Source organism: Oryctolagus cuniculus, unplaced genomic scaffold (assembly GCF_964237555.1).
Source record: "Oryctolagus cuniculus unplaced genomic scaffold, mOryCun1.1 SCAFFOLD_107, whole genome shotgun sequence".
Taxonomy (NCBI): Eukaryota; Metazoa; Chordata; class Mammalia; order Lagomorpha; family Leporidae; genus Oryctolagus; species Oryctolagus cuniculus.
Window position 1 is genome coordinate 136,139 of NW_027208227.1, and position 11,301 is coordinate 147,439.

Below are 11,301 nucleotides of genomic sequence, written 5' to 3' on the forward strand. Positions count from 1 at the left end.
GCTGTAAATACAATAAAACCTTTAGCCAGAAATTAGACATCAACAGACTTCAGAGAATTCATAAGGAACAAAAGTCTATGCAATGAATTTGGAAAATGTATTTCTGTTATAAATCAGTCTTCAATTCCCATGAATAGACTCACAAATGAGAAAACATGCATGCATAGAAAAGTTTTGTACCATAAATTATCTCTAGATGGTAAACTAATATATCACACAAAAGAAATATCATGAGTGTAATGGAATTGGGAAACCCTTTGCTATAAGGCAGATTTCCAGAAAGCTTAGCAAGATTACAGAAAAGTCTCTGAAAATGTAACATGTCTGAAAGATTTGTTGGCATCACAAACTGGAGGATAGCTCAAGTGCATGTGTTTTTGTGCCTGGCATCCAAATTGATATCTCTTTTTCTTTGATGAATTCCTTGTTTATTTATTTAGCAGATTTAGAGACAAAGGATTCCTGTCCATTGATTTACTACTATATGCCCACAATTGCCATGGTAAAGTATATGGCAAAAACTGAGTGCTGGGGGCTGTGAATCTGATTCATCACTGATAACATTGAAGACATTGGTTCCTGGTTCTTATGCTGCTATGCATGGAAATGTTTCTCTAATTTCATTTTCAAATAGTTCATTGTTAATATAAAGAAATGCTTCTAATTTTTAAAATTTCATTGAAATAATTTGTGATTAATGTGTCCTAGTCATGCATTATTACAGGGTGTAGTGCAATATTTGCACACATTTATGCAGTAAAAAGTGATCAAGCTAAGCAACTACAGTTTTATTAAGTTTTTAAAGAGTTATTTATTTGAAAGACAGAGTTACAGAGAGAAGTAGCAGCAGAGAGAGAGAGAGGTCTTCCTCTGCCGGTTCACTCCCCAGATGGCCACAATGGCCGGAGCTCTGCCAATCTGATTCCAGGAACCAGGAGCTTCTTCCAGATCTCCCACTTGGGTGCAGGGACCCAAGGACTTGGGCCATCTTCTACTGCTTTCCCAGGCCATAGCAGAGAGTTGGATCAGAAGAGGAGCAGCCAGGACTAGAACTGGTACCCACAGGGGATGCTGGTGCTTCAGGCCAGGGTGTTAGCCCACTGTGCCACAATGCTGGCCCCCAAGCAACTACAGTTTCTAATTCTTCTCCATGATTTGAGACTACCAGCTCCTCTCCTTCAGTTCTTTACACAGAACCTAATATGGTTGAATGTAGTCATCTCATTATATTATGGAACACCAGAAGTTCTTTCTGCCTCTTTGATTTTTGATACCTATTATCCAATCCCCCTCTATCCCTAGCTGCTTCCCTTCTCAGCCTCTAGTAATCACAGTTCTGTGTTCAGATCCATTATTTTCTTTCACTTCCACATGCGACAAGGACCAGGTGACATTTGTGTTCCTGCTTCTGGCTTATTTCAATTAATTTAATAATATTTTGTTCTTTTTTTGTATCTAAAAGAGGTTGCCCTGTCCATTGTTTTTCATTGATGGACAGCTAGATTGGTTTCACATCCTGGCTGCAGTGAACTGTGTTATAGTGGCTGTGTTATGGGAAAATTGCTGTATCTTTGATATGCTCTCCTCCTTTCCTTCTAATAAAATTTCCTTATTCTATATAGCCAAGAGCAAGATAACTCTCACATGGTAGGTCAATTTTTATCTTAGTTTAATTTTTGTTATTTATTTGAAAGAGTTACAATAGAGGTAGAGACACAGAGAGGTCCTCCATTAGCTGGTTCGCTCTACAGATGACTACAAAGGCCAGAGTTATGCCATTCTGAAACCTGGAGACAGGAGCTTCCTCTGGGTCTCCCTCATGGGTGCATGGGCCCAAGGACTTGGGCCATCTTCTACTGCTATCCCAGGAGATAGCAGAGAGCTGTATTGGAAGAAGAGCAGCTGGAACTAGAACTGGCACCCAAATGGGATGCTGGCCCTTCAGGCCAGGGCTTTAACTCACTGCACAACAGCGCCAGCCCCAATTTTTATCCTTTTTAAGGAATGACCATACTGTTCTGCATAACATCTGTACTAACTTGTGTTTTCACCTACCATATATGGTGGTTTTCTTTTCCCATGTGCTCTCTAGCATTTGTTATTTTTTATCAGTTTGGCATAAAAATGATATAGTATTGTTCATGTTTTTGTGTATTTTGAAATCAGTTAATTTGTTTATTAAATCTTTATTATTTGAAAGGTGGATTTAGAGAGAGAGGGAAAGACATAGATAGCTTTCATCTGCTGGCTCACACCCCAGAGAGTTTCAACAGTTGAGGCTGGGGCATGCTGGAGTCAGGAGCTTCATCCAAGTCTCCCACATGAGTGGCAAGGACCTGAGTCCTTCGTCCATCTTCTGCTGGTTTCCCAGGTGTTTAGCAGTGAGCTAAATTGGAAGTGGAGATTCCTAAACTCAAAGTGGAACTCAGATGTTATGCTGGCCTCACAGATTGCAGCTTTCCCCACTTGGCCACAATGCCAGCCCCTCTATCAATTTAATTCCTCAAAAATAGCTCAGTAATGTTGGCATCTATCTCATTTTGTTTTTTCTCTGTTATTATTCAACTTATTGATGTCTTATTTTTGTTCACATTATTCCTCTCAATTGCTCTACCTGAGGTGAGTAGGGCTGCTGTGTTGCTTAAATGAAGTGTATGCTTTAGATTACTCATTTAATGAGTGCATGTCATTCACATAGCACTTCACTGAAGTTCTACTATGTCCCAAATCCTCTTCTAGGCACAGAATTTAGACCACTTTTCTCTTAGGCCCAGATCTTGCCTTTAACATACTACTTGGAATTTAGTAGCTCATGAAATCTGCAGACTGCATAAATGAATGAATATTTTGAGGGCTGTGCTTTTGTGGAGGAACTTCATAGGAGACCGAAGGAATAAAATAAATCAAAAGTATCCACAGTATATAGAATGTATACTATTTTACAAGTCACAGAGAAGAAGAAGAAGAAGGAAAGTAGTAAGACTAGAAAGTTTGTGGCAAGACTAACAGGCGCTGGTCAAGAACTTAATAAGCACATTAGGAAAGCAGTAAGGTTTCTTTTTTTTTTTTTTTGAGGAAAAGTTTTTATTTCTAGTGATGAAATTGGCTACAGAACATTATGAAAGTTTAAAAATACAAAGAGAAATTGTCTATAATTAATAGATTCAAAATTTGACAATCAGTGAATATCATCATTAGTCATTACCAACAACAGTTATTGATTTGAAAGGCAGAGTGACAGGAAGAGGGAACCACTGCTTCACTCCCCAGACACTTGCAATAGCCAAAGCTTGACCAAGCCAAAACCAGGAACTGGGAATTCATTCTGGATGTCCCATTTGGGTGCAGGGACCCAAGCACTTCTGCCATCCTCCATCTCCTCCCAGGGTGCACACTAGCAGAAACTTGCCTCAAAGCAGAGAAGCTACCACTCAAGCCAGGCATTTGTATATGGGATGTGGGTGTGTGGTGGTGATAGCAAGCCCTCATGGATAAAAAAAAAAAAAAAAAAAAAAAAAAAAAAAAAAAAAAAAAAAAGTTATTTCTATGCCAAGGAAATTACTCTGTAGTCTTTCTCTTATAAACTACGTATTGCTGAACCTAGATAATTTTTCCTTTATTTAACAATGACATGAAAATGTCAGTTGAGTTGGCTTTCCTGAAGACCTTGTTTCTTGAATATTAGTGGCTAGTTGAGATAAATTCTTTTCATCTCTTTCTCGCTTCGGCAGCAAATGTGCTCGCTTCGGCAGCACATATACTAAAATTGGAACGATACAGAGAAGATTAGCATGCCCCTGCGCAGTAAGGTTTCTTTACCTCCCTGTAGGCTCTGCTCTCCAGAGGTGAACAGGGTCCTCTAAACCCACTTGCTGCACACACAAACACCTGAGTGTTGTATTCTCCCACAGGTGTTGGAGACTGATATGGTGTTCTGATTTATATTTACATAATGGCTAGTGACATCGGGCATATTCACATGTATTGACCATGTACATTTCTTCTGAGAAATGTCTATTCAGATCCTTGCCTGTTTCTTCACTGTATTTTTTGGAGTTTTTCCAATTCATGTAAATGTTCTGGAAATCTGTAAACATTCAGAGTTTTAATTTTTCCTGCCATCTGTTCATTGTATCTACACTCTGATGTTTACTTTGTTGTGAAGAAGTATCTTAGTTGGATATACTCAAATGTCTCTGTTTTTATTTTTGTGACTATTGCTATTGGAATCTTACCCAAAAGCTATTGTGTGTTGACAATATTTAGAGTTTCCCTATGTTTACTTGGGTTTGGGTCTTATGATTACATTTTAATTCACTGTGAGTTCACTTTCACATAGTGTAAGAGATGTTGGAGTCTCTTTTCAGGCTTCTACATATGGATAATCAAGTTCCTCTGCACCACTTGTGAAAGAGATTCTTCTTTCTCCAGTTCATTTTAGTTCCTTTGTTAAATATGAGTTGCTGGTAGAAATTTGGGTTTATTTCTATGCTGCCAAGTTTTTTCCATTGAACTATGTGTCTGTTATTATATCAGTGCTAACACTTCTTCTTTTTTTTTGCAGTATATTTATTTGAAAGGCAGAGTTACAGAGAGGTAGAGGCAGAGAGAGAGAGAGGTCTTCCATCCACTGGTTTACTCCCCAAATGGTCACAATGGCCGGAGCTCTGTTGATCTGAATCCAAGTGTCAGGAGCTTCTTCCAGGTCTCTATGCAGGTGCAGGGGCCCAAAGACTTTGGCCATTTTCTACTTTTTTCTCAGGCTATACCAGAGAGGGGTATAAGAAGTGGAGCAGCTGGGAAACATACTGGCACCCATATGAGATGCCGGCACTGCAGACGGTGACTTTACCTGCTTTGTCATAGTGCTGACCCCTGTAATATGTCTTAAAATATGGTGTGATGTCTCCAGCTTTTTTTTGCTTTATAATATTGCTTTAGATGTTAAGCATCTCTCATGTTTCTATGTGAATTTTAGCATCATTTTTTCTAGCTCTGAGAACATCGTTGGTATGTTGATTGGGATTACATTGAATTTTCAAATTGCTTTTGGTAGTATGGATATTTTGGTATTATTCTTCCCATTCACAAACATAAGTTTTCTGTGAGACTTTCAAAAAGCCTTGACAAAAATTGGACTTTATTACACAAAAATTCATCACTTTTTGGGATCATTTAAATCCATAATTTTGCACTAATATTTGATAAATAATTAAAGACTTTGAGCATTTTAGTAGGAGAAATTAAAATATTTATCAATTTATTCAAATATTGTTTAGATGTGATATTCAAATATTGTTTAGAGCCATTGTCTATATTCCCTCTAAATTACGATCTTTTTGCTTTTTACCTGTTAAACTTGTCCCTTGATTCAAGAACCCTTTTTAATGTAATGTAAACTGAAAATGTCATTTCATAAGCTAAAAAAAATGACAAAGAAGGAAAAAGAAGGGAGGGAGGTTGAGTATATAATTATGTTCTCCGAATTTTTTCTATAAAACATATTGAATCATTTAAAAGCTAATTAAAATTAAACTCAAAATTGGACCATTATGACCAATATTTAAAACAAGTGATTAAAAACTGTAGATGTCTTCAATTTTGATTATCATTCTTCTTTAGAATATCTGAAAGAAATCCGGCTTCTCACTTTAAAATATACCAGTGTGTTAGAATTCAGTATTAAATGACTTTGTTTAAAAGTTTTATTTAATCTATTGCTTTAAGTAGTAATACTATGGCCATTGTAAAACAAAATCCTTATCATTTTTCATAAAACAGAAAGGGCCTTTAAAACATCATCACTAAAAATATTAAGAGACCTAAAATATAACATTCTTAAAACCCAAGTGATACCATTCAAAATTTTCAAATATGCAGGGATAGTTCATGTCAAGTAACTAAATAATTGTTAAGTGTATATATGGAATAGCTTCTATAAATTCTTTTGGCAAGGGCTGGCACTGTGGCATAGTGGGTGAGGCTGCCACCTGCAGTGCTGGTATTCCATAGGGGCATCAGTTCAAGACCTGGCTGCTCCACTTCCTATCCAGCTCTCTGCTATGGCCTGGGAAACACTATAAAATGGTGCAAGTCCTTGGGCCCCTGCACCTGCATAGGAGACCAGGAAGAGGCTCCTGGCTCCTGCCTTCCAGTCAGCACAGCTCCAGCCATGGAGGCCAACTGTGGAGTGAACCAGTGAATGGAAGACCACTCTCTCTGCCTGTCCTTCTCTCTCTGTGTAATTCTGACTTTCAAATAATATAAATAAATCTTTAAAAATTCTTTTGGCAAATAGATGAAGCTACTTGTTATACATTTCAAATAAATAGCAAACATACTAGAAAAATATATTGAATAAAATTTAAGCAACTCATAGCTATACACAGAAATTTCTCACCATAACAACATAGCAACCACTAAATTTCCAAATTCAATTTTCCACAACTTAGAATCTTTAACTCCAGAAGGAGTACAAAATTGACAGAACAGTGGCCTATGTATCAGGATACCTAATGCTAATACAGAATTATCCCTGCCACAACTTACCTATGTGACCTTGAACAATTCACTTTACTTCTCTGGGCTTGGCATTTAGCATCCTCATGTGATAAAGGAGGCTTGGATAAGATCAGTTGTACTCTATCTTGAGACTTCAATGATCTCTCAGTTTCCAAACAGGCACCTTAAGGGAAAGTAAACCTTTAGATCAAAGCTTACATTTTTAAATATAAATATATTTTAAACTGTTTCTACAACTAGTACAAAACAACACATTCAAATGTGTACCATGCCACTTTTCAATATTTGGGAATAATTAATGCATCATTTTAGAGCATTGTCTTGAGGCCAGTGCTGTGGTGTAGCTAGTAAAGCCACTGCATGCAGTGGGGGCATCCCATATGGAGGCCGGTTCAAGTCCAGGCTGCTCCACTTTCCATTCAGCTGTCTGCTATAGCCTGGGAGAGCAGTAGGAAGTTGGCCCAAGTCCTTGGGCCCCTGAATCTGCATGGGAGACCCTGAAGAGGTCCTGGCTCCTGGTTTCAGATTGGCATATCTCTGACCTTTTAGGCCATCTGGGGAGTGAACCAGCAGATGGAGGACCTCTCTCTCTCTCTCTCTTCCTCTTGTTCACTATCTGTGTAACTCTGACTTCCAAATAAATAAATAAATAAATAAATCTTTTAAAAAATCAAAAGAATATTGTCTGGCACACAGTGAACCACTAAGTACAAGATATTATTAGTAATATTAGATTGAAATATTGAAATAAACTAGGCAATAAGCCTTAAGATGCAAATTAATACCAAGAAATATAATCTCAAATTTCTGTGTTCAACAAGGTAGTCTCTTTTCACTACTAACTTTATACTAAATAAGATATTTTGATATTTTGTTAAGAGTAAATTTATCGGGGGCCAGCGCCGTGGCTCACTTGGTTAATTCTCCACCTGTGGTGCTGGTATCCCTTATGGGCAAAGTGTTCTAGTCCTGGTTGCTCCTCTTTCAGTCCAGCTTTCTGCTATGGCCCGGGAAGGCAGTAGAGGATGGCCCAAGTGCTTGGGCCCTGCACCCGGATGGGAGACCAGGAGAAAGCACCTGACTCCTGGCTTTGGATGGGCACAGCTCCAACTGTGGCAGCCATCTGGGGACTGAACCAATGGAAGGAAGGCCTTTCTGATTTCTCACTGTATATAACTCTACCTGTCAAATAAAAAAAATTATTAGTTTTTCATAAAAACTGCAGTATTGAAAAAGTTCTAAAATCCCTCTAATTCTAAATGTCTGTGACTGCTAACTCATTAGCACATATTGCATTCTTTACATCTGGGTAATCATGACAATTCACTTTTAAATGATTAACAGATCTGCTGTTATATATAAATACATGCTTTTCCGAAAATCATACAATAAGCAGGCTACATACTTTACTTCAAGTAGAACTGCCATATCCAGTCCTACAATTGTAAATAAGACAGTTTCAATTGTTCAGCATTATCAATTATAAATTCCAATCGTGTAGCAATACTCATAAGAATTTAGGGGGCCGATGCTGTGGAGTAGCAAGTAGAGCTGTGGCTTGCAGTGCTGACATTCCAATTGGGTGCCAGTTCAAGTCCTGGCTACTCAAATTACTATCCATCTTTTTAGGCAAGTAAGACTTACTATCCAGCAGTAGAGGATGGCCCAGGCCCTTGGGCTCCTGCACCTGCATAGGAGACCCAAAAGAAGCTGCTGGCTCCTGGCTTTGGATTGGCAGAGCTCCAGCCATTGTGGCCAAATGGGGAGTGAACCAGCGGTTGGAAGACTGCTCTCTCTCTCTCTCTCTCCTTCTCTGTGTAACTCTGATTTTCAAGTAAAATAAATGAATCTTTTTTTAAAAAGGATGAAATAAAAAGGAAGATGAAGATTACAAAATTGTTTAATTTTTTTAATAAATATAAATTTCCAAAGTACAGCTTTTGGATTACAGTGGCTTCCCCTCCCCCAAAACATCCCTCCCACCCATAATCCTCCTATTTCCTGCTTCCTCTCCCATCCCAGAAGATTACAAAATTGTATGAAGGACATTTGTACAGTAAACAAATATACTGATTTCCAATGCAATATTTGAATACTTGAAGCAGGAAGGCTAAGTACTTCTTTGCCAAAATAACATGTTTTCTCCAGTGTAAAACCCATTTGCCATCCCAATACACAAAGGGATTTGGGGAAAGAAGGAAAAAAGAAGTCCACACATGCAGAAATTTTAAGCAAAACAAAATAGAGAATGTATTTAGTTTCATGTAAATCACATGAGAATTAATAGTATTCTACCAATTTGCAACAAATATTTTTAACTTTAATGAATGAATGAACTTTCAGTTACATAGCAGGAAACTTCTACCCTCTCCCATAAAACTGAAAGAGAAACTTTTTAAAAGTAAAAACTGATGAAAGAATTCTGCAATACATGTTAATGTTAAGTAGCCCAGCAGAGTTTATTTAGAAATACAAACACACACACAGAAAATAAATACATTAAAATCTTACTGAATAGTCCAGTAATAGTTCAGGATCCAATATGTGTGCAAAAGATTCTGGATTTCCCAGTCACTTTGTATAGGAAATGATGTGCTTTGCTATGTAGCATGTAACTTTAGATTCCTGAACACCTCCACTTTGCTTCTTACCCTGAGTCCCAGCAAATACAGGAACACAGCTGTTGAGTCATTCATTTTCTGGATTTGGGAATATCAAAGAATTAATGAGTATAGAAAGTTGTACAGCAAAGACCAAGAATATCCAAGGGAGGTCAGGAAAATCAATTGAACAAGTCAAAATACTATGAATGTATACTGAATGCTCTGTTTTTAATATGTCTTACTTACCTAAAAAGACATGAGGGCTATTGCTCTCTCTCTTAATACAACTAAGGAGAAGATATCACCAATGCTCAAGAAAAATGAATACACAGCAGAGCTAATACAAAATCCCCAAATTCCAAAATAGAAAAACTGGATATGCACTCCTTACACACACCCTGAAGTGGCAATGAAGTAGAACAAATCTAAAATTAGAAAAAATCTTTTTTTAAAGATTTATTTATTTATTTTAAAGTCAGAGTTGCACAGAGAGAGGCAGAGAAGAGAGAGGGGTCTTCCATCCACTGGTTCTCTCCCCAGTTGGCTGCAATGGCCAGAGTTGTGCCAATCCAAAGCCAGGAGCAAGGAGCTTCTTCCAGGTCTCCCACATGGGTGCAGGGGCCCAGGACTTGGGCCATCTTCTACTGCTTTCCCAGGCTATAGCAGAGATCTGGATCCATATGAGCTGCCAGCACTGCAAGTGGTGGCTCTACCCACTATGCCACACCACTGGCCCCGAAAATTCTTGTCAAATTAAGAACATTTAACCTTTGTTTTAGAGTGCATTATTAAAATATCTAAACTGGGGGAATACATCATTTCTTTCTTTAGAAATCAGAAGAGAAAAAGAACACTTCAAGCCTACTGTGACACCACACAGAAGGAATGGAGAATCATGATCTCAATTAGCCTAGGGACAGAATAAAAGGGAGGGAAATAGGAACAACAGAATTAAGATGAATAAGCTTTGACAGCTGAGGGAATCTGAATGTAAAGAAAAGGCATGCAGTTAACTGAAACAATAGAGATAATTCTGAGAGGAAAAAACATTGTTAAGTCATATTAATGGGGCCAGAGCTGTGACTTAGTAAAGTAAAAAAAAAAAATCTAAAATTTGTTTTTAAATTATATAATTAAAAAAGATTAAAAAAAGATGTTCAATCTTAAGTCTCTACAGCATAAGATATACATCAATTTTCCCAGGTTCTATTTGCATTTATTAACAAAGTTTCATGGGTATAATCACTAAAGTGGCTCCAATAAGTCTTTTTATAAAAATTATTTTTTATTTTGACAGGCAGAGTGGACAGTGAGAGAGACAGAGAGAAAGGTCTTCCTTTTTCTGTTGGTTTACCCCCTAGTGACCGCTGCCGCCAGTGTGCTGTGGCTGGCACATGGCGCTGATCCAAAGCCAGGAGCCAAGTGCTTCCTCCTGGTCTCCCATGCAGGTACGGGGCCCAAGCACTTTGGCCATCCTCCATTGCACTCCTGGGCCATAGCAGAGAGCTGGACTGGAAGTGGAGCAACTGGAACAGAATCTGGCTCTCCCAGCAGGACTAGAACTTGGTGTGCCTGCACCGCAGGTGGAGGATTAGCTTATTGAGCCATGGAGCCTGCCTCCAATAAGTCTTAACCTGGGATGCAACTAAATTTAACAAGGATACTCAATAGGAATTTTAGAATTCCAAAATATGTATCAGAATAAAAATAAATACTTTACTTGGTACATCTCATTTTAACTATACTATTGTCTAAATTTCCAAATGTCAGATGTACTAAAAAAATCCCCAAAGCAGCAGAGTTGGTCCGACATGATGAGGAATAAAATAAAGAAAATGAGAATTCGCAGATCCCAGATTAAAATAACCAAGAAGGCCCAATAAAAGAAAACTCAATGTCTTCATACACTAACATTTATTACCTCAGATTTATTTAACAAAAAGGTGATTATTCCAGCTACATCCCATTAGGTAGCCCAATTTTACCTGCTAAATCCATTTAAAAAAAGCACCTCATGATATATTACTAAAATCATATTGCTATATGCCATCCACCATGTCCACTGTACCTTATACCTAATGTTAACAGATCTGATGAAAATCAGTAGATAAATGATGTGTCTTAACCACGTGTGGGAAATGTCTTTTGTTCAACATTTTTCCAAAAACCCCTCAGT

At 37.9% G+C, this 11,301-nt stretch overlaps 1 pseudogene; it reads left to right on the forward strand.

The window, feature by feature from the left end:
* The first annotated feature begins 3,736 nt into the window (after positions 1 to 3,736).
* Positions 3,737 to 3,804, forward strand: LOC138848044 (U6 spliceosomal RNA; annotated as a pseudogene).
* Positions 3,805 to 11,301: the final 7,497 nt, after the last annotated feature.